The sequence below is a fragment of the Rhinoderma darwinii genome, chromosome 8 (genome assembly GCF_050947455.1).
Source record: "Rhinoderma darwinii isolate aRhiDar2 chromosome 8, aRhiDar2.hap1, whole genome shotgun sequence".
NCBI lineage: Eukaryota > Metazoa > Chordata > Amphibia > Anura > Rhinodermatidae > Rhinoderma > Rhinoderma darwinii.
This window is the reverse complement of record NC_134694.1, coordinates 5595841-5617557: the sequence shown is the minus strand read 5'-3', so window position 1 is coordinate 5617557 and position 21717 is coordinate 5595841. Positions and strand designations below refer to the sequence as shown.

General features: G+C 46.7%; 1 protein-coding gene across 5 annotated transcripts in view; it reads right to left on the bottom strand.

Annotated features, from left to right (window-relative positions):
- The window catches only part of LOC142658562 (dual specificity testis-specific protein kinase 2-like), a 77193-nt gene that overhangs the window by 33204 nt on the left and 22272 nt on the right, over positions 1 to 21717 (bottom strand). The window contains exons 1-2 of one of the 5 annotated variants that reach the window (XM_075834133.1): positions 5671 to 5770; positions 5204 to 5313 (exon numbers count right to left, since the gene is read on the bottom strand). The exons of 3 other annotated variants lie outside the window; for them this stretch is intronic. The gene's annotated coding sequence lies outside the window, so the exon portion shown is untranslated. Of the gene's footprint in view, positions 1 to 5203; positions 5314 to 5670; positions 5771 to 21717 lie in introns of those variants that run through there. One more of the 5 variants, XM_075834132.1, reaches the window with a different exon arrangement.

The following is a 21717-nucleotide window of genomic DNA, read 5'->3' as shown; positions in this document are numbered from 1 at the left end:
TCTGCTGAGCTGTGTATCTAATCCTATCATGTGTGATACTGTCTGCTGAGCTGCTGTATCTAATCCTATCATGTGTGATACTGTCTGCTGAGCTGCTGTATCTAATCCTATCATGTGTGATACTGTCTGCTGAGCTGTGTATCTAATCCTATCATGTGTGATACTGTCTGCTGAATCTAATCCTATCATGTGTGATACTGTCTGCTGAGCTGTGTATCTAATCCTATCGTGTTATACTGTCTGCTGAGCTGTGTATCTAATCCTATCATGTGTGATACGGTCTGCTGAGCTGCGTATCTAATCCTATCATGTGTGATACTGTCTGCTGAGCTGCTGTATCTAATCCTATCATGTGTGATACTGTCTGTTGAGCTGCTGTATCTAATCCTATCATGTGTGATACTGTCTGCTGAGCTGCTGTATCTAATCCTATCATGTGTGATACTGTCTGCTGAGCTTCTGTATCTAATCCTATCATGTGTGATACTGTGTGCTGAGCTGTGTATCTAATCCTATCATGTGTGATACTGTGTGCTGAGCTGTATCTAATCCTATCATGTGTGATACTGTCTGCTGAGCTTCTGTATCTAATCCTATCATGTGTGATACTGTGTGCTGAGCTGTGTATCTAATCCTATTATGTGTGATACTGTCTGCTAAGCTGCTGTATCTAATCCTATCATGTATGATACTGCCTGCTGAGCTGTGTATCTAATTCTATCCTGTGGGTTACAGCCTCCATTGAACTCTGACAGTATTACGCATAGATAAGCGGTCAGCTATATGGTAAGTGCCGCTGATTAATACAATAATTACATTTCCTCCCACCCAGTATTACTGGATTCTGTGACTCTATGGGATGTGTGGACTGTACATAATGGCAGATCTGTTAAGGCCTCATGCACACTTCAGTTTTTTCCTTCAGGGTGTATCCGTTGTGGTCACTGAACGCACCCTGAACCCATTCATTTCAATGCGGCCACGCACACTTCTGTTGTTTTAATGGAACCGTGCGGCCGTTCCGTCATAAGTAGTGCAGGTCCTACTCCTGCCCGTTTTTGACGTAACAGTCTCGGCCTTTGCATTAAATTTGGTCCGTGAAACAACGGGCTGCACACGGAAGCCATCCGTGTGCAGCCCATGTGTGACGGGACCGCCATTAACGGCCGTACAACGGCTGACGGAAGTGCGCATGAGGCCGTCCAGTCCATTAGTCTCATCCAGCTCCAGGTTCTCACATTGGAGGATTCCTGCGTCATAGATGGTGCCATATCGTAACACATTAAAGCCGGGTTCCCACAGGTCTGATTCCCAGCGTAAAAATGACACCACGTATCCGACCTGGAACCTGCAGCACATTCCGTCCGAAAAACTGCACCGCATTGTTGTGCGGTTTGTCGGCCGAAATTTCCGCTGCAGAAAGCAGCGTAGAAGAGAAAAATGTATACTTACCGTGGCTGTTGTCATGGTGACACGTTCCTCCTTTGGTGTTCAGTCCGGCCTCCCTAATTGACACTGTAGCCCATGTGACTACTGCAGCCTGTGATTGGTTGCAGCGGTCACATGAGATGAAATGTCATCCTAGGAGGCCGGACTGGAGGAAGAAGCAGGAAGATCTGGGTAAGTATAAACTTTTTCTTTCCTGAGTTGCCATTTTTTGCGCTGGAATTGCTGCGATTCCACCATAATTGTCGCAACATTTGTTGCGGGTTTTGCACCCCTATTGAAATCAATGGGAAAAACCTGCAACAGAAAATCAACAAAATGCAGCATAAATTGACAAGCTGGGGATTTAAATACCGAACCGCAAGTCGATTTATCAACGTTTACGCTTTGATTTTTTTTCCCGCAGCGTGGGCAGTAGATTTTCAAAAATCTCATCCTCTTTGCTGCTGCTGTAAATTATGCAGAATTTCCGCACAGAATTCCGTTGCGGAAATTCCGCAGCGTTTACCCCACGTGGGAACCCGGCCTAAGGCTTATATATCAATATGGCGCACACTACATAACGCATTTGGCGCGACTCACGACATACTAGACACATCACTTCATGGATTGGCTTCTGATCATTATTCCAACAGGTCCAAACTCCACCACCGCCAACTCATGATTTACCCTACTGTGAGCACTAACACAGCCCGCAGACTTCACCGCCATACCGGTGTGGGGGAGGATGGGCGTGTAGTGGTCCCCTCCCCCATGGATTATTTATTTAGCAGTCTTTTGGTGAGGGGAAACCTCTTCATCCTTTGTTGTACGTCACTTCTGTCCCTATTAGCACAAAGATTAAAGGAAACCTCGGCCTGTAGATAATCCCGGCCCCCGTCTCCCGGGGATTAGGAACGCTGGATGGACTGTCAATCCTGGACGCAGATTTCTATGAAGCAAAATGATTTCTCTCACAAATGACTAAGAATCTCTGTGTGGGAGAATAAAAGCAGAATATTGTGTGATCAGAGCGGAGAGGAGACGGGGGATTAATTACAGCAACACATCAGATCCAAGAGATAGAGAGGGAGAGATAGGAGAGAGGGGAAGAGATATGAGAGATAAAGAGAGAGAGAGATATATGAGAGAGGGGGGGGAGAGAGAGAGATGATAGAGGGGAGAGAGATATGAGAGATAAAGAGAGGGAGAGATATGAGAGAGGGGGAGTGCGGATATGAGAGAGAGATAAAAAGGGGGCGAGAGATAGACATGAGAGAGAAAGAGTTTGAGAGATATGAGAGATGAGAGGGAGGAGAGAGAATATGGGAGAGATATGAGAGAGGGGGAGAACGAATATGAGAGAGAGGGGGAGAGAGCGAATATGAGAGAGAGAGGGAGAGATATGAGAAGGGGGAGAGAGAGAATATGGGAGAGATGAAAGAGGGGAAGGGAGAGATTTAAGAGCTAACGAGAGGGAGACATGAAAGAGAGAGGGAGAGATATGAGAGATGGAGAGAGAGAGATATGGGAGAGAGAGAGAGAGATATGGGAGAGAGAGAGATATGCGAGAGAGGGAGAGATATGAGAGAGAGGGAGAGATATGAAAGAGAGAGCGAGAGAGGGAGAGATAAAGAGAGGGAAAGAGAAAGAGAGAGAGGGAGAGACATGAGAAATATGAGAGAGATATGAGAGATAGAGAGGGAGGGAGATAAGAGAGATATGAGAAAGGGAGAAATATGAGAGATAGAGAGAGAGGGAGAGATATGAGAGAGATATGAGAAAGGGAGAGATATGAGAGAGAGGGAGAGATATGAGAAAGGGAGAAATATGAGAGAGATATGAGAGAGGGAGAGATATGAGAGAGAGAGGGAGAGAGAGGGAGAGATATGAGAGAGAGATATGAGAGAGAGAGAGAGATATGAGAGAGAGAGATATGAGAGAGATATGAGAGAGAGAGAGAGATATGAGAGAGAGGGAGGGAGAGAGAGAGAGATATGAGAGAGAGAGAGATATGAGAGAGAGAGAGAGGGAGGGAGAGAGAGAGAGAGAGAGATATGAAAGAGAGAGAGAGAGAGATATGAGAGAGAGAGAGGGAGGGAGAGAGAGAGAGAGAGATATGAGAGAGGGAGAGATATGAGAGAGATATAGAGAGAGAGATATGAGAGATAAAGAGACAGGGAGAGATAAAGAGAGAGAGAGAGAGATATGATAGAGAGGGAGAGAGAGGGAGAGATATGAGAGAGAGAGAGATATGATAGAGAGAGGGAGAGAGAGGGAGAGATATGAGAGAGAGATATGAGAGAGAGAGAGAGAGAGAGATATGAGAGAGGGAGAGATATGAGAGAGAGAGAGATATGAGAGAGAGAGAGAGAGAGATATGAGAGAGAGGGAGGGAGAGAGAGAGAGATATGAGAGAGAGAGAGATATGAGAGAGAGAGAGGGAGGGAGAGAGAGAGAGAGATATGAAAGAGAGAGAGAGAGATATGAGAGAGAGAGAGAGAGATATGAGAGAGGGAGAGATATGAGAGATAAAGAGAGAGAGATATGAGAGAGGGAGAGATATGAGAGATAAAGAGAGAGATGTACACTATGTCCTGCTGGACGCTGCGCTGACTCTGGACCTGATATAACACAGTGACCAGCACCAGCAGATGACACGGCCCCCAAACATCACTAACTGTGGACACTTCACACTGGACCACAAGACACTTGGATTGACGCCTCTCCACTCTTCCTCCAGACTCCGGGACCGAGATTTCCCAATGAAATGCAAAATTTACTTTCATCTGAAAACAGGACTGTGGACACTGAGCAGCAGTGCTGGTCCACTGTGTTATATCAAGCCCAGTCAGCGCAGCGTCTAGCAGGACATTTCCCAGCACTTCATGCTTCCCTCTGCTGACAAGCTTTATGGAGACGCTGATTTCATTTTCCAGCAGGACTTGGCACCTGCCCACACTGCCAAAACTACCAACACCTGGTGTAATAACCACAGTATCACTGCGCTTGATTGGCCAGAAAACTCGCCCGACCTAAACCCCATAGAGAATCTATAGGGTATTGTCAAGAGGAAGATGAGAGACCAGACCCAACAATGCAGACGAGCTGAAGGCCAAGATCAAAGCAACCTGGGCTCCATAACACCTCAGCAGTGCCACAGACTGATCGCCTCCATGCCACACCGCATTGATAACACCTCAGCAGTGCCACAGACTGATCGCCTCCATGCCACGCCGCATTGATAACACCTCAGCAGTGCCACAGGCTGATCGCCCCCATGCCACGCCGCATTGATAACACCTCAGCAGTGCCACAGGCTGATCGCCCCCATGCCACACAGCATTGATGCAGTAATTCATGCAGAGTCGGAGCCACGACCAAGTATTGAGGGCAGATACTGGACCGACTTTTCAGCAGGACGACATTTCGGTATTAAAAATCATTTTTGAAGTTGGGGTTATATAATAATCTCATTATCTGAAACACTAAATTTTTGGTTTTCATTAACTGTTAATAATCATCAACATTAGAAGAAAACAATGCTGGAAATAGATCCCTCCGTGTGTAATGAATCTATAGAATATGAGAGACACTTTTTGAATTGAATTACTGAAATAAATTAACTTTTTGATGATATTCTAATTCATTGAGAAGGACGAGTATATGAGGAGGGGGGGGGGAGGGATGGGAGGAAGAGATATGAAAGGAATAGACAGAGGTGTAACTTGAAGCTCCTGGGCCCCAATGCAAAGTCTATAACAGGGCCCCCACCTACCATGTATTATTTATAAATTGTATTCTAATGCTGTTGAGGGTCTTCTGGGCTCCTTCAGGCTTCAGCGCTCGGGCGTGACTGCTGCCTTTGCACCCTCTATAGCTACGCCCCTGGGAGAGATATAGATAAATGAGAGGGGATAGACATGTCCAGATATATAGAATCAAAGGGGTATAAATCCCACCAGGGGGTCTCAACGGCTAAGGAGCGAGAGCCCCACCTGTGAGGAGACCCTGTGTACCCCGCCCCCCTCACTACTGTTTACTTTATCCCTTTTACAAAACTGACTTCAAACCTGTGAAATCTTCAAGGTAATTGTGTCCAAACAGCACAAAACATTCATAAGAACGAAAATAACCATCTCCATTCACAATCTCCAAGCTAAGGGGCATTGCTGTAAGTCTCTGTGCTGCTGTGGAAGATCACTGCGCTATATATATATATATATAATTATATGTGGAGCTCACCAGGTCATGTCGTAGTCCCAGCTTGTAGGATAGGTTCCCCCACCAGGATCCCACGGCTCGAGTGTCCACGCTCCTCTGCCATGTACAGTGAGGTTACAGTGTTGGGCAATGCCCGGCCTGAGGAATGTGCAGTGACGTAATGTCGGTATCGCTACAAACAACAGAGGACAATGTTATTATGTTACACTATTGATGTTCCTGCAATGTACGAAAGCCAAGAGCACCCACAACCACCCACATTCCTGACATAGCTCAGCAAGTAGACACTACTGGCACCATGTGTATATGAGGAGGAACACGTGCCACAGGGCAAACCGGGCACTCACCATGTGTACATTACTGGCGGGAAGAACTGCGTAATATCAGGAGCAACGAGGACAGGAACGTTCCTTCTCACTGTGGCATTATCCGTTCCCCCAAGTGTCAGTATAATTATCATTATCCTGTCCCCCAAGTGTCAGTGTATCATTATCCTGTCCCCCAAGTGTCAGTGTATCATTATCCTGTCCCCCAAGTGTCAGTTTAATTATCATTATCCTGTCCCCCAAGTGTCATTATCATTATCCTGTCCCCAAGTGTCACTATTATTATCCTGTCCCCCAAGTGTCAGTGTATCATTGTCCTGTGCCATAAGTGTCAGTGTGTCATTATCCTGTCCCCCAAGTGTCAGTGTGTCATTATCCTGTCCCCCAAGTGTCATTATCATTATCCTGTCCCCCAAGTGTCATTGTCATTATCCTGTCCCCAAGTGTCATTATCATTATCCTGTCCCCAAGTGTCATTATCATTATCCTGTCCCCAAGTGTCAGTGTATCATTATCCTGTCCCCAAGTGTCATTATCATTATCCTGTCCCCAAGTGTCAGTGTATCATTATCCTGTACCCCAAGTGTCAGTGTATCATTATTCTGTACCCCAAGTGTCAGTGTATCATTATCCTGTCCCCCAAGTGTCAGTGTATCATTATCCTGTACCCCAAGTGTCAGTATGTCATTGTCCTGTCCCCCAAGTGTCAGTGTGTCATTGTCCTATCACCCAAGTGTCAGTATGTCATTATCCTGTCCCCCAAGTGTCAGTGTATTAATATCCTGTACCCCAAGTGTCAGTGTATCATTATCCTGCACCCCAAGTGTCAGTGTATCATTTTGACCTATTTTTTCTGGGTCTCATCCCCTTCAGAGTCCTGAGAATTGTACCCTGTGTTGCTATGGGACATGTATATGGAGCGGGAGTCGCCCTTTGACCTTTGCACGGACTCTCTTTTGTCTTGTTGTACACAATGGCGCTCCCTTTGTTTCTTCAGCCATCAGTTACTGGAGCATTAATCATGGCGGCTGCCGGGAGCCTCACACTTAGGTTCTGGTCCCTAGGATACTAACGTTGATTGATAAAGGCCGTCACTTCTGCCGCCGTGGTCACTAATCTCATTAGAAAGACAAACATCTATGACGTCTCCCTAATAACAATGTACAGAAAGTGTCAGCTCCATCACATGTACCCGGAAAACCCCCTAAACAGACACCAGAGAGCAGTAAACCTGCTCATAGGACATCCCTGCCAGTGATCACAAATACTGGAGTCTTCTCTTCTGTCAATTCGTTACAAATCCTGCTCAGATGTTTCTTATTTCTATCTATTTCTGGGAGAGCTGAGCCGCCATGATGGCTCCCACCGGTTGTCGATCAGCTTCCCATAAGTCCAGAAGGGCAGGTTGCCTACTTTTATGGTGACACTGGATGTGATAACTAGAAAATGTCCGGCCATATTGGTTGTCACCCAACTTTCCCAGAACCAGATATACGTAAATGTGTCCTTGTGCTGGGACCACAGGTGTCTGTACTGGTGGTGTTAATGGCAATGTGTGACTAAATTGAGAACTACGTAGTTTCATTTCTTTTGCAAACCGGACATTACAGTGTCAGACAAAGCAGGTGCACAACCTTTTAATTATTAACATAGTCACACCTATTAACAGTTTATTCACATATTTCCAGGAGGAATAGCAGAGGAATGCACAACAAAGAGTTCTAAATGATTCAGAATTATATCATGGGAAATACCACTATCTACTAACTCAAACATGTCAGAAGAGGCAAAAGGTCCTTTGTACTACACCACACAGCAGAACTGACAGCTCCTCTATACTACACCACACAGCAGAACTGACAGCTCCTCTATACTACACCACACAGGAGAGCTGACAGCTCCTCTATACTACACCACACAGGAGAGCTGACAGCTCCTCTATACTACACCACACAGGAGAGCTGACAGCTCCTCTATACTACACCACACAGGAGAGCTGACAGCTCCTCTATACTACACCACACAGGAGAGGGGACAGCTCCTCTATACTACACCACACAGGAGAGCTGACAGATCCTCTATACTACACCACACAGGAGAGCTGACAGCTCCTCTATACTACACCACACACGAGAGCTGACAGCTCCTCTATACTACACCACACAGGAGAGCTGACAGATCCTCTATACTACACCACACAGGAGAACTGACAGATCCTCTATACTACACCACACAGGAGAGCTGACAGATCCTCTATACTACACCACACAGGAGAACTGACAGATCCTCTATACTACACCACACAGGAGAGCTGACAGCTCCTCTATACTACACCACACACGAGAGCTGACAGCTCCTCTATACTACACCACACAGGAGAGCTGACAGATCCTCTATACTACACCACACAGGAGAACTGACAGCTCCTCTATACTACACCACACAGGAGAGCTGACAGCTCCTCTATACTACACCACACAGGAGAACTGACAGCTCCTCTATACTACACCACACACCAGAGCTGACAGATCCTCTATACTACACCACACAGGAGAGCGGACAGCTCCTCTATACTACACCACACAGGACAGCTGACTGCTCATCTATACTACACCACACAGGAGAGCTGACAGCTCCTCTATACTACACCACACAGGAGAACTGACAGCGCCTCTATACTACACCACACAGGAGAGCTGACCTCTCCTCTATATTACACCACACAGGAGAACGGACAGCTCCTCTATACTACACCACACAGCAGAACTGACAGCTCCTCTATACTACACCACACAGGAAAGCTGACCTCTCCTCTATATTACACCACACAGGAGAACGGACAGCTCCTCTATACTACACCACACAGGAGAGCTGACAGATCCTCTATACTACACCACACAGGAGAGCTGACAGATCCTCTATACTACACCACACAGGAGAGCTGACAGATCCTCTATACTACACCACACAGGAGAGCTGACAGCTCCTCTATACTACACCACACAGCAGAGCTGACAGCTCCTCTATACTATACCACACAGGAGAACTGACAGCTCCTCTATACTACACCACACAGGAGAACTGACAGCTCCTCTATACTACACCACACAGGAGAGCGGACAGATCCTCTATACTACACCACACAGGAGAACTGACAGCTCCTCTATACTACACCACACAGGAGAACTGACAGCTCCTCTATACTACACCACACAGGAGAACTGACACATCCTCTATACTACACCACACAGCAGAACTGACAGCTCCTCTATACTACACCACAAAGGAAAGCTGACCTCTCCTCTATATTACACCACACAGGAGAACGGACAGCTCCTCTATACTACACCACACAGGAGAGCTGACAGATCCTCTATACTACACCACACAGGAGAGCTGACAGATCCTCTATACTACACCACACAGGAGAGCTGACAGATCCTCTATACTACACCACACAGGAGAGGGGACAGATCCTCTATACTACACCACACAGGAGAGCTGACAGATCCTCTATACTACACCACACAGGAGAGGGGACAGCTCCTCTATACTACACCACACAGGAGAGCTGACAGCTCCTCTATACTACACCACACAGGAGAACTGACAGATCCTCTATACTACACCACACAGGAGAGCTGACATCTTCTCTATACTACACCACACAGGAGAGCTGACAGCTCCTCTATACTACACCACACAGGAGAGCTGACAGCTCCTCTATACTACACCACACAGGAGAGCTGACAGCTCCTCTATACTACACCACACAGGAGAGCTGACATCTTCTCTATACTACACCACACAGGAGAGCTGACAGCTCCTCTATACTACACCACACAGGAGAGCTGACAGCTCCTCTATACTACACCACACAGGAGAGCTGACAGCTCCTCTATACTACACCACACAGGAGAGCTGACAGCTCCTCTATACTACACCACACAGGAGAACTGACAGATCCTCTATACTACACCACACAGGAGAGCTGACATCTTCTCTATACTACACCACACAGGAGAGCGGACAGCTCCTCTATACTACACCACACAGGAGAGCTGACAGCTCCTCTATAGTACACCACACAGGAGAGCTGACAGCTCCTCTATACTACACCACACAGGAGAGCTGACAGCTCCTCTATACTACACCACACAGGAGAGCTGACAGCTCCTCTATACTACACCACACAGGAGAGGGCACAGCTCCTCTATACTACACCACACAGGAGAGCTGACAGATCCTCTATACTACACCACACAGGAGAGGGGACAGCTCCTCTATACTACACCACACAGGAGAGCTGACAGCTCCTCTATACTACACCACACAGGAGAGGGGACAGCTCCTCTATACTACACCACACAGGAGAACTGACAGCTCCTCTATACTACACCACACAGGAGAACTGACAGATCCTCTATACTACACCACTCAGGAAAGCTGACAGCTCCTCTATACTACACCACACAGGAGAACTGACAGATCCTCTATACTACACCACACAGGAGAACTGACATCTCCTCTATACTACACCACACAGGAGAGCTGACAGATCCTCTATACTACACCACACAGGAGAGCTGACAGCTCCTCTATACTACACCACACAGGAGAACTGACAGATCCTCTATACTACACCACACAGGAGAGCTGACATCTTCTCTATACTACACCACACAGGAGAGCGGACAGCTCCTCTATACTACACCACACAGGAGAGCTGACAGCTCCTCTATAGTACACCACACAGGAGAGCTGACAGCTCCTCTATACTACACCACACAGGAGAGCTGACAGCTCCTCTATACTACACCACACAGGAGAGCTGACAGCTCCTCTATACTACACCACACAGGAGAGGGCACAGCTCCTCTATACTACACCACACAGGAGAGCTGACAGATCCTCTATACTACACCACACAGGAGAGGGGACAGCTCCTCTATACTACACCACACAGGAGAGCTGACAGCTCCTCTATACTACACCACACAGGAGAGGGGACAGCTCCTCTATACTACACCACACAGGAGAACTGACAGCTCCTCTATACTACACCACACAGGAGAACTGACAGATCCTCTATACTACACCACTCAGGAAAGCGGACATCTCTATACTACACCACACAGGAGAGTCGACAGCTCCTCTATACTACACCACACAGGAGAACTGACAGCTCCTCTATACTACACCACACAGGAGAACTGACAGATCCTCTATACTACACCACACAGGAGAACTGACATCTCCTCTATACTACACCACACAGGAGAGCTGACAGATCCTCTATACTACACCACACAGGAGAGCTGACAGCTCCTCTATACTACACGACACAGGAGAACTGACATCTCTATACTACACCACACAGGAGAGCTGACAGATCCTCTATACTACACCACACAGGAGAGCTGACATCTCTATACTACACCACACAGGAGAGCCGACAGCTCCTCTATACTACACCACACAGGAGAACTGACAGCTCCTCTATACTACACCACACAGGAGAGTGGGCAGCTCCTCTATACTACACCACACAGGAGAGCTGACAGCTCCTCTATACTACACCACACGGGAGAGCTGACAGCTCCTCTATACTACACCACACAGGAGAGCTGACAGCTCCTCTATACTACACTACACAGGAGAGCTGACAGCTCCTCTATACTACACCACACAGGAGAACTGACAGCTCCCCTATACTACACCACACAGGAGAGCTGACAGATCCTCTATACTACACCACACAGGAGAGCCGACAGATCCTCTATACTACACCACACAGGAGAGCTGACAGATCCTCTATACTACACCACACAGGAGAGCTGATAGCTCCTCTATACTACACCACACAGCAGAGCTGACATCTCTATACTACACCACACAGGAGAGCTGACAGCTCCTCTATACTACACCACACAGGAGAACTGACAGCTCCTCTATACTACACCACACAGGAGAGCTGACAGATCTTCTATACTACACCACACAGGAGAGCTGACAGCTCCTCTATACTACACCACACAGGAGATCTGACAAATCATCTATACTACACCACACAGGAGAACTGACAGCTCCTCTATACTACACCACACAGGAGAACTGACAGCTCCTCTATACTACACCACACAGGAGAGCTGACAGCTCCTCTATACTACACCACACAGGAGAACTGACATCTCCTCTATACTACACCACACAGGAGAGCTGACAGATCTTCTATACTACACCACACAGGAGAGCTGACATCTCTATACTACACCACACAGGAGAGGGGACAGCTCCTCTATACTACACCACACAGGAGAGCTGACAGATCCTCTATACTACACCACACAGGAGAGCTGACAGCTCCTATATACTACACCACACAGGAGAACTGACAGATCCTCTATACTACACCACACAGGAGAGCTGACAGATCTTCTATACTACACCACACAGGAGAGCTGACATCTCTATACTACACCACACAGGAGAGCCGACAGCTCCTCTATACTACACCACACAGGAGGAGAACTGACAGCTCCTCTATACTACACCACACAGGAGAGCTGACAGCTCCTCTATACTACACCACACAGGAGAACTGACAGATCCTCTATACTACACCACACAGGAGAACTAACATCTCCACTATACTACACCACACAGGAGAGCTGACATCTCCTCTATACTACACCACACAGGAGAGCTGACAGATCCTCTATACTACACCACACAGGAGAGCTGACTGCTCCTCTATACTACACCACACAGGAGAACTGACAGATCCTCTATACTACACCACACAGGAGAGGGGACAGATCCTCTATACTACACCACACAGGAGAGCTGACAGCTCCTATATACTACACCACACAGGAGAGCCGACAGCTCCACTATACTACACCACACAGGAGAGCTGACATCTGCTCTATACTACACCACACAGGAGAGCTGACAGATCCTCTATACTACACCACACAGGAGAGCTGACTGCTCCTCTATACTACACCACACAGGAAAGCTGACAGATCCTCTGTACTACACCACACAGGAGAGCTGACAGATCCTCTCTACTACACCACAAAGGAGAGCTGACAGATCCTCTCTACTATACTACACCACACAGGAGAGCTGACAGCTCCTCTATACTACACCACACAGGAGAACTGACAGCTCCTTTATACTACACCACACAGGAGAACGGACAGCTCCTCTATACTACACCACACAGGAGAGGGGACATATCCTCTATACTACACCACACAGGAGAGCTGACAGCTCCTATATACTACACCACACAGGAGAGCCGACAGCTCCACTATACTACACCACACAGGAGAGCTGACATCTCCTCTATACTACACCACACAGGAGAGCTGACAGATCCTCTATACTACACCACACAGGAGAGCTGACTGCTCCTCTATACTACACCACACAGGAAAGCTGACAGATCCTCTATACTACACCACACAGGAGAGCTGACAGATCCTCTATACTACACCACACAGGAGAGCTGACAGCTCCTCTATACTACACCACACAGGAGAGCTGACAGATCCTCTATACTACACCACACAGGAGAGCTGACAGCTCCTATATACTACACCACACAGGAGAACTGACAGATCCTCTATACTACACCACACAGGAGAGCTGACAGATCCTCTATACTACACCACACAGGAGAGCTGACAGCTCCTCTATACTACACCACACAGGAGAACTGACAGCTCCTCTATACTACACCACACAGGAGAGGGGACAGCTCCTCTATACTACGCCACACAGGAGAGCTGACAGATCCTCTATACTACACCACACAGGAGAGCTGACAGATCCTCTATACTACACCACACAGCAGAGCTGACAGCTCCTCTATACTACACCACACAGGAGAACTGACAGCTCCTCTATACTACACCACACAGGAGAACTGACAGCTCCTCTATACTACACCACACAGGAGAACTGACAGATCCTCTATACTACACCACTCAGGAAAGCTGACATCTCTATACTACACCACACAGGAGAGTCGACAGCTCCTCTATACTACACCACACAGGAGAACTGACAGCTCCTCTATACTACACCACACAGGAGAGGGGACAGCTCCTCTATACTACACCACACAGGAGAGCTGACAGCTCCTCTATACTACACCACACAGGAGAACTGACAGATCCTCTATACTACACCACACAGGAGAACTGACATCTCCTCTATACTACACCACACAGGAGAGCTGACAGATCCTCTATACTACACCACACAGGAGAGCTGACAGCTCCTCTATACTACACAACACAGGAGAATTGACATCTCTATACTACACCACACAGGAGAGCTGACAGATCCTCTATACTACACCACACGGGAGAGCTGACAGCTCCTCTATACTACACCACACAGGAGAGCTGACAGCTCCTCTATACTACACCACACAGGAGAGCTGACAGCTCCTCTATACTACACCACACAGGAGAACTGACAGCTCCCCTATACTACACCACACAGGAGAGCTGACAGATCCTCTATACTACACCACACAGGAGAGCCGACAAATCATCTATACTACACCACACAGGAGAGCTGACAGCTCCTCTATACTTCACCACACAGGAGATCTGACAAATCATCTATACTACACCACACAGGAGAACTGACAGCTCCTCTATACTACACCACACAGGAGAACTGACAGCTCCTCTATACTACACCACACAGGAGAGCTGACAGCTCCTCTATACTACACCACACAGGAGAACTGACATCTCCTCTATACTACACCACACAGGAGAGCTGACAGATCTTCTATACTACACCACACAGGAGAGCTGACATCTCTATACTACACCACACAGGAGAGCCGACAGCTCCTCTATACTACACCACACAGGAGAACTGACAGCTCCTCTATACTACACCACACAGGAGAGCTGACAGCTCCTCTATACTACACAACACAGGAGAACTGACATCTCTATACTACACCACACAGGAGAGCTGACAGATCCTCTATACTACACCACACGGGAGAGCTGACAGCTCCTCTATACTACACCACACAGGAGAGCTGACAGCTCCTCTATACTACACCACACAGGAGAGCTGACAGCTCCTCTATACTACACCACACAGGAGAACTGACAGCTCCCCTATACTACACCACACAGGAGAGCTGACAGATCCTCTATACTACACCACACAGGAGAGCCGACAAATCATCTATACTACACCACACAGGAGAGCTGACAGCTCCTCTATACTTCACCACACAGGAGATCTGACAAATCATCTATACTACACCACACAGGAGAACTGACAGCTCCTCTATACTACACCACACAGGAGAACTGACAGCTCCTCTATACTACACCACACAGGAGAGCTGACAGCTCCTCTATACTACACCACACAGGAGAACTGACATCTCCTCTATACTACACCACACAGGAGAGCTGACAGATCTTCTATACTACACCACACAGGAGAGCTGACATCTCTATACTACACCACACAGGAGAGCCGACAGCTCCTCTATACTACACCACACAGGAGAACTGACAGCTCCTCTATACTACACCACACAGGAGAGGGGACAGCTCCTCTATACTACACCACACAGGAGAGCTGACAGATCCTCTATACTACACCACACAGGAGAGCTGACAGCTCCTATATACTACACCACACAGGAGAACTGACAGATCCTCTATACTACACCACACAGGAGAGCTGACAGATCTTCTATACTACACCACACAGGAGAGCTGACATCTCTATACTACACCACACAGGAGAGCCGACAGCTCCTCTATACTACACCACACAGGAGGAGAACTGACAGCTCCCCTATACTACACCACACAGGAGAGCTGACAGCTCCTCTATACTACACCACACAGGAGAACTGACAGATCCTCTATACTACACCACACAGGAGAACTAACATCTCCACTATACTACACCACACAGGAGAGCTGACATCTCCTCTATACTACACCACACAGGAGAGCTGACAGATCCTCTATACTACACCACACAGGAGAGCTGACTGCTCCTCTATACTACACCACACAGGAGAACTGACAGATCCTCTATACTACACCACACAGGAGAACTAACATCTCCACTATACTACACCACACAGGAGAGCTGACATCTCCTCTATACTACACCACACAGGAGAGCTGACAGATCCTCTATACTACACCACACAGGAGAGCTGACTGCTCCTCTATACTACACCACACAGGAGAACTGACAGATCCTCTATACTACACCACACAGGAGACCGGACAGATCCTCTATACTACACCACACAGGAGAGCTGACAGCTCCTATATACTACACCACACAGGAGAGCCGACAGCTCCACTATACTACACCACACAGGAGAGCTGACATCTGCTCTATACTACACCACACAGGAGAGCTGACAGATCCTCTATACTACACCACACAGGAAAGCTGACAGATCCTCTATACTACACCACACAGGAGAGCTGACAGATCCTCTCTACTACACCACACAGGAGAGCTGACAGATCCTCTCTACTATACTACACCACACCACACAGGAGAGCTGACAGCTCCTGTATACTACACCACACAGGAGAACTGACAGCTCCTTTATACTACACCACACAGGAGAACGGACAGCTCCTCTATACTACACCACACAGGAGAGGGGACAGATCCTCTATACTACACCACACAGGAGAACTGACAGCTCCTATATACTACACCACACAGGAGAGCCGACAGCTCCACTATACTACACCACACAGGAGAGCTGACATCTCCTCTATACTACACCACACAGGAGAGCTGACAGATCCTCTATACTACACCACACAGGAGAGCTGACTGCTCCTCTATACTACACCACACAGGAAAGCTGACAGATCCTCTATACTACACCACACAGGAGAGCTGACAGATCCTCTATACTACACCACACAGGAGAGCTGACAGCTCCTCTATACTACACCACACAGGAGAGCTGACAGATCCTCTATACTACACCACACAGGAGAGCTGACAGCTCCTATATACTACACCACACAGGAGAACTGACAGATCCTCTATACTACACCACACAGGAGAGCTGACAGATCCTCTATACTACACCACACAGGAGAGCTGACAGATCCTCTATACTACACCACACGGGAGAGCTGACTGCTCCTCTATACTGCACCACACAGGAGAGCTGACAGATCCTCTATACTACACCACACAGGAGAGCTGACAGATCCTATATACTACACCACACAGGAGAGCTGACATCTTCTCTAAACTACACCACACAGGAGAACTGACAGATCCTCTATACTACACCACACAGGAGAGCTGACTGCTCCTCTATACTACACCACACAGGAAAGCTGACAGATCCTCTATACTGCACCACACAGGAGAGCTGACAGAGGTGACAGGACCTTTAAGATACCAGCATGAGAAATACTACTCTGTGCCGGAGGGGGGGGGGGCTGGGATGTCAAGCTCTTTTGCCATTGAGTCTACTATCAATATAGCACCAAGCAATGTTTCCACTAAAGCAGGGGTCGGGAACCTATGGCTCGCGAGCCAGATATGGCTCTTTTGATGGCCGTATCTGGCTCGCAGACAGGGCTCCTACCTGTCTATGGGAAGGATGCATGCACCGCGCTCCATCAGCCCGTGCACCGCGCTCCATCAGGCCGCGGTGCACGCTGATATTGGTAGTTCTTTGATGGCCTGATAAGCATTGGCGGCAGTGGTGAGCGGCAGGGAGCATGGACTACATTTCCCATAACTCCCTGCATAGCCGCGCCGTCTGCAAGCACGCACCTGCTTCCCCTAGTGAAGCGGCATCTGCCTCCTCCCTTGTGTCTCCCTTGGACGTTAACGGTAGGAAGTATTCTATTCGTCGTTGGTTAGCAACAGCATTAAAACGTTATTATGTTATAAAAAAAAGAGTTCGGAGATTTGTTGTTCTTTAAAATTAAATACAAGTCAATGTGTGCACTTTATGTACAGTGAGACTATTTAATAAAGTTCAATTATTTATTACGCTGGGTGTGCCTGCTTGTATGTACCACTTTAAGTAGTAAATGCTTTAGTTCCCTATGGGTCTGAGCCTCTCTTTTTTGTTCATTTTCTGTAAGACCAACACTTTTAAAAGGGCCACTGACAGATACAATTGCTCCAGCGGTCACTTAGTACACAAAGGAGTGTTCCTCTCTGCTGCACTAAGCCACCGCTGGACCTAAACAATAATTCGCTGTAAAATAATAAAATAGATAATTGACATAACTGACAATGCGTTGTGTGACATGTCCAACATTCCAGCTTCTTTCTTCTGCGAATGCCTCAAAGCTGGCATTCTCTCAACATCAGGTGGGAAGAATGCCAGCTTCCAGTCATGCGCAGGAAAAAGAAGAAGCCAGACTGCTGGACTGATGTCATGCATCGCAAGCTCACAATGTAAGTTATTTATTTAATTTTTTTACTGCTAATTACCATTGTTTCAGTCCAGTTGTGGCTTTATACAGCAGGGAGGAGCATTCCTTGCTGTACTAAGTGAACATTGGAGCGATTGATCTGTCAATGGCCCTTTAAACATATTGTACGGCTCTCGCGGAATTATATTTCAAAATATGTGGCGTTTACGGCTCTCTTAGCCAAAAAGGTTCCTGACCCCTGCACTAAAGGGTAACTGCAACCAAAAAACATAATACCCAAATTGTGGCTCAGGCTCTGTTCATATCTGTACTCATATTTCCATTATTCTGTTACGTCATAGGAGAAGAACAACGAAAATACCGGAGGGTCACATGACAAACACCAACAAACCCATTGTCTTTAACTCCTTAATGACCAGCCTATTTTAAACCTTAATGACCAAGCCATTTTTTACGTTTTTCCATCGTCGCATTCCAAGAGCTATAACTTTTTTTATTTTTGCGTCGACATAGCTGTGTAAGGTCTTGTTTTTTGCGGGACAAGTTGTATTTTTTTAATAGCACCACTTTGAGGTACATTTTATTTATTGATTAACTTTTATTAACTTTTTTTGAGGGGGGGATAGAAAAAAACCCCAAACATTTTGCCACTCTTTTTTGCATCCTAAATCTACGCCGTTTACCGTGTGGTATAAATAACACAATAACTTTATTCAGCGGGTTGTTGCGATTGCAACGATACAAAATTTGTATATATTTTGTATGTTTTACTACTTTTACACAGTAAAAACACTTTTTTTTCTAAAAATTATTTGTTTTCGTGTCTCCATATTTGAAGAGCCGTAACGTTTTTATTTTTTCGCCGATGCGGTTGTATGAGGGCTTTTTTTTTTTGTGGGACGACTTGTAGTTTTTATCGGTACCATTTTGGAGTAGATGCGACTTTTTGATCACTTTTTATCACATTTTTTTTAAGGCTGGATTCAAAGAAAACAGCAATTTTTGCATGTTTTTTTATTTTATTTTTTACGACGTTCACCGTGCGGGTTAAATGATGTAATAAGTTTATAGTCGGGGTCGTTACGGACGCGGCGATACCAAATATGTGTAACTTTTTTACTTTATTTTCTTTGTTAATAATAAAGCATTATCTAAGGGGGAAATGTGGGTTTTTCACTTTTTTTTCTTCATTTTTCTACTTTTTTACTAGTCCCTCTAGGGGACTTCACTATGCGATAATCCGATCGAATTTATAATACACTGCAATACTTCTGTATTGCAGTGTATTATGCCTGTCTGTGTAAAATGGACAGGCATCTGCTAGGTCATGCCTGCGGCATGATCTAGCAGGCATTCACGACAGGCAGACCTGGGGGCCTTTATTAGGCCTCAGGCTGTCATCGGAAACACAGACACTCGGCACCGCATCTGAGGGGTTAAACGGGTGAGATTGATACTAATATTGATCTCACCTGGTTGGGCAGGGACGCCCCCAGCCCTCAGCTCCGTCTGGCAGCTGAGAGCAGGGAGATTTGACAGCTCCCTGCTCTATTTACTTATTCCGATGCAGCGACGTAAAAAGTCTATGGCATCGGAATAAGGCCCGTTAGTGACCGACGTAGAAACACTATGGGGCGGTCACTAACGGGTTAATGGGTTCCGTCGGATTTCGTAATTGTGTCTGTCGTTTTGCCAGACTAAACAGTGCTGTATGCTGCGCTATTTTGACCGACAATAATGTCAAAATCTGTGACGGAGGCTCCTAATGAAGCCTCTGACGCACATGTGGACAGAGCCTTTACTGTGCAGCCGTTGCATGCCATGAATAAGGACACGAGACCTGTCAGAAACGCGTAGGAACAATTAACCAAGGCAATTTTTGATCCTTCACCCTCCACCCATCTCTGTACTCTGAACTACTCTTTCAAGTTCTTTTAAATTTGTTATATTATTAATAAAATTGGAGCAGAAGTTCCTTTTACTTAGGGCTGATTCTGACGAACGTGGCGTTTTTGCGCACGCAAAACACGCAGCGTTTTGCCTGCGCAAAAGCCACTTGACAGCTCTGTGAGGCAGCATCATAGAATGCGCGGCTGCGTGATTTTCGCGCAGCCGCCATCATTATGACACTCCGTTTGGATGTTTGTAAACAGAAAAGCACGTGGTGCTTTTCTGTTTAAATTCATCCTTTTGACAGCTGGTGCGCGAAACAGGCAGTTCGCACGGAAGTGGTTTTCACGCACCCATTGACTTCAATGGGTGCGTGATGCGCAAAAAACGCCGAGATATTGAACATGTCGCGCTTTTTACGCAGCGGACAAACGCTGCGCAAAAAGCACGGACTGTCTATACTGCCCCATATACTTCTATTGGTCCATGCCAGCCGCGTGAATACCCCGCGGCCTGCACAGACGCAATTCACGTTCGTGTGAATCCGCCCTTACCCTCAGCGCTGGATTTTGTTTCTGCTTCTTCTCCCATTTTCTTTTTATGGCTGATGGTAAAAATCTGAGGGGTTCATATTGTTCCGTGGAACCTACTGCAGCTGTTTACAACACAAGTCCTGGCATGCTGCACCAATAGTAGATGGAAAGGTCATGCTGGGACCTGTAGTCCTTACAAACATCATTGCTAGTGATCTCTTAACCGCCCAAGCAGAAGACGAGGAGTCCACCTCATTGACAAGACATAAATGTCTATTTGATTACCCCGGACACAGTGAAGCCAGGTTAAGCAGCGGAGTCGGCTCTGACAACCTCTGACTACAAACTACTACTCTCAAATTTCACCTGAAGCCTTTTATGGAGATCTGTTTCAAATGTACAAGCCACCTCAGGACAAAGATTGCCTGTGAATGTTTGGTCCATCCCTTCCAGGCTTTTATAGATTTTGCGTAGGGGCCATAGAGCTTCACAATACTTCTGTCCAAATGTCAAAACAAAATTCACTTGCAGTACCATCATTGACCAGCATCAATTTTCATAGAGACTAATGCAACAGCGCCACCATATGAGATATAATAAAGATAAAAATTCTAATGTTTGAAAGGGGATAACATTAGAATGGGGCGTCACTAAGAATTAGAAGACTCCTCAAGGTAAATGGGGAGAAAAATTCTACAACTTTTACAATTTGGGAACATTAGTGCAACTACCCTTTAAATTTGGTCTAAAAGTGGCGTTGTTAATAAAGAATTGGTAGATTTAACTGTTTAACAGCTTGCAAAAAATAAATTTTCGTTCCGGCAGTGTTACTGATCATGGGGATATTATCCAAAGAGTAAAATC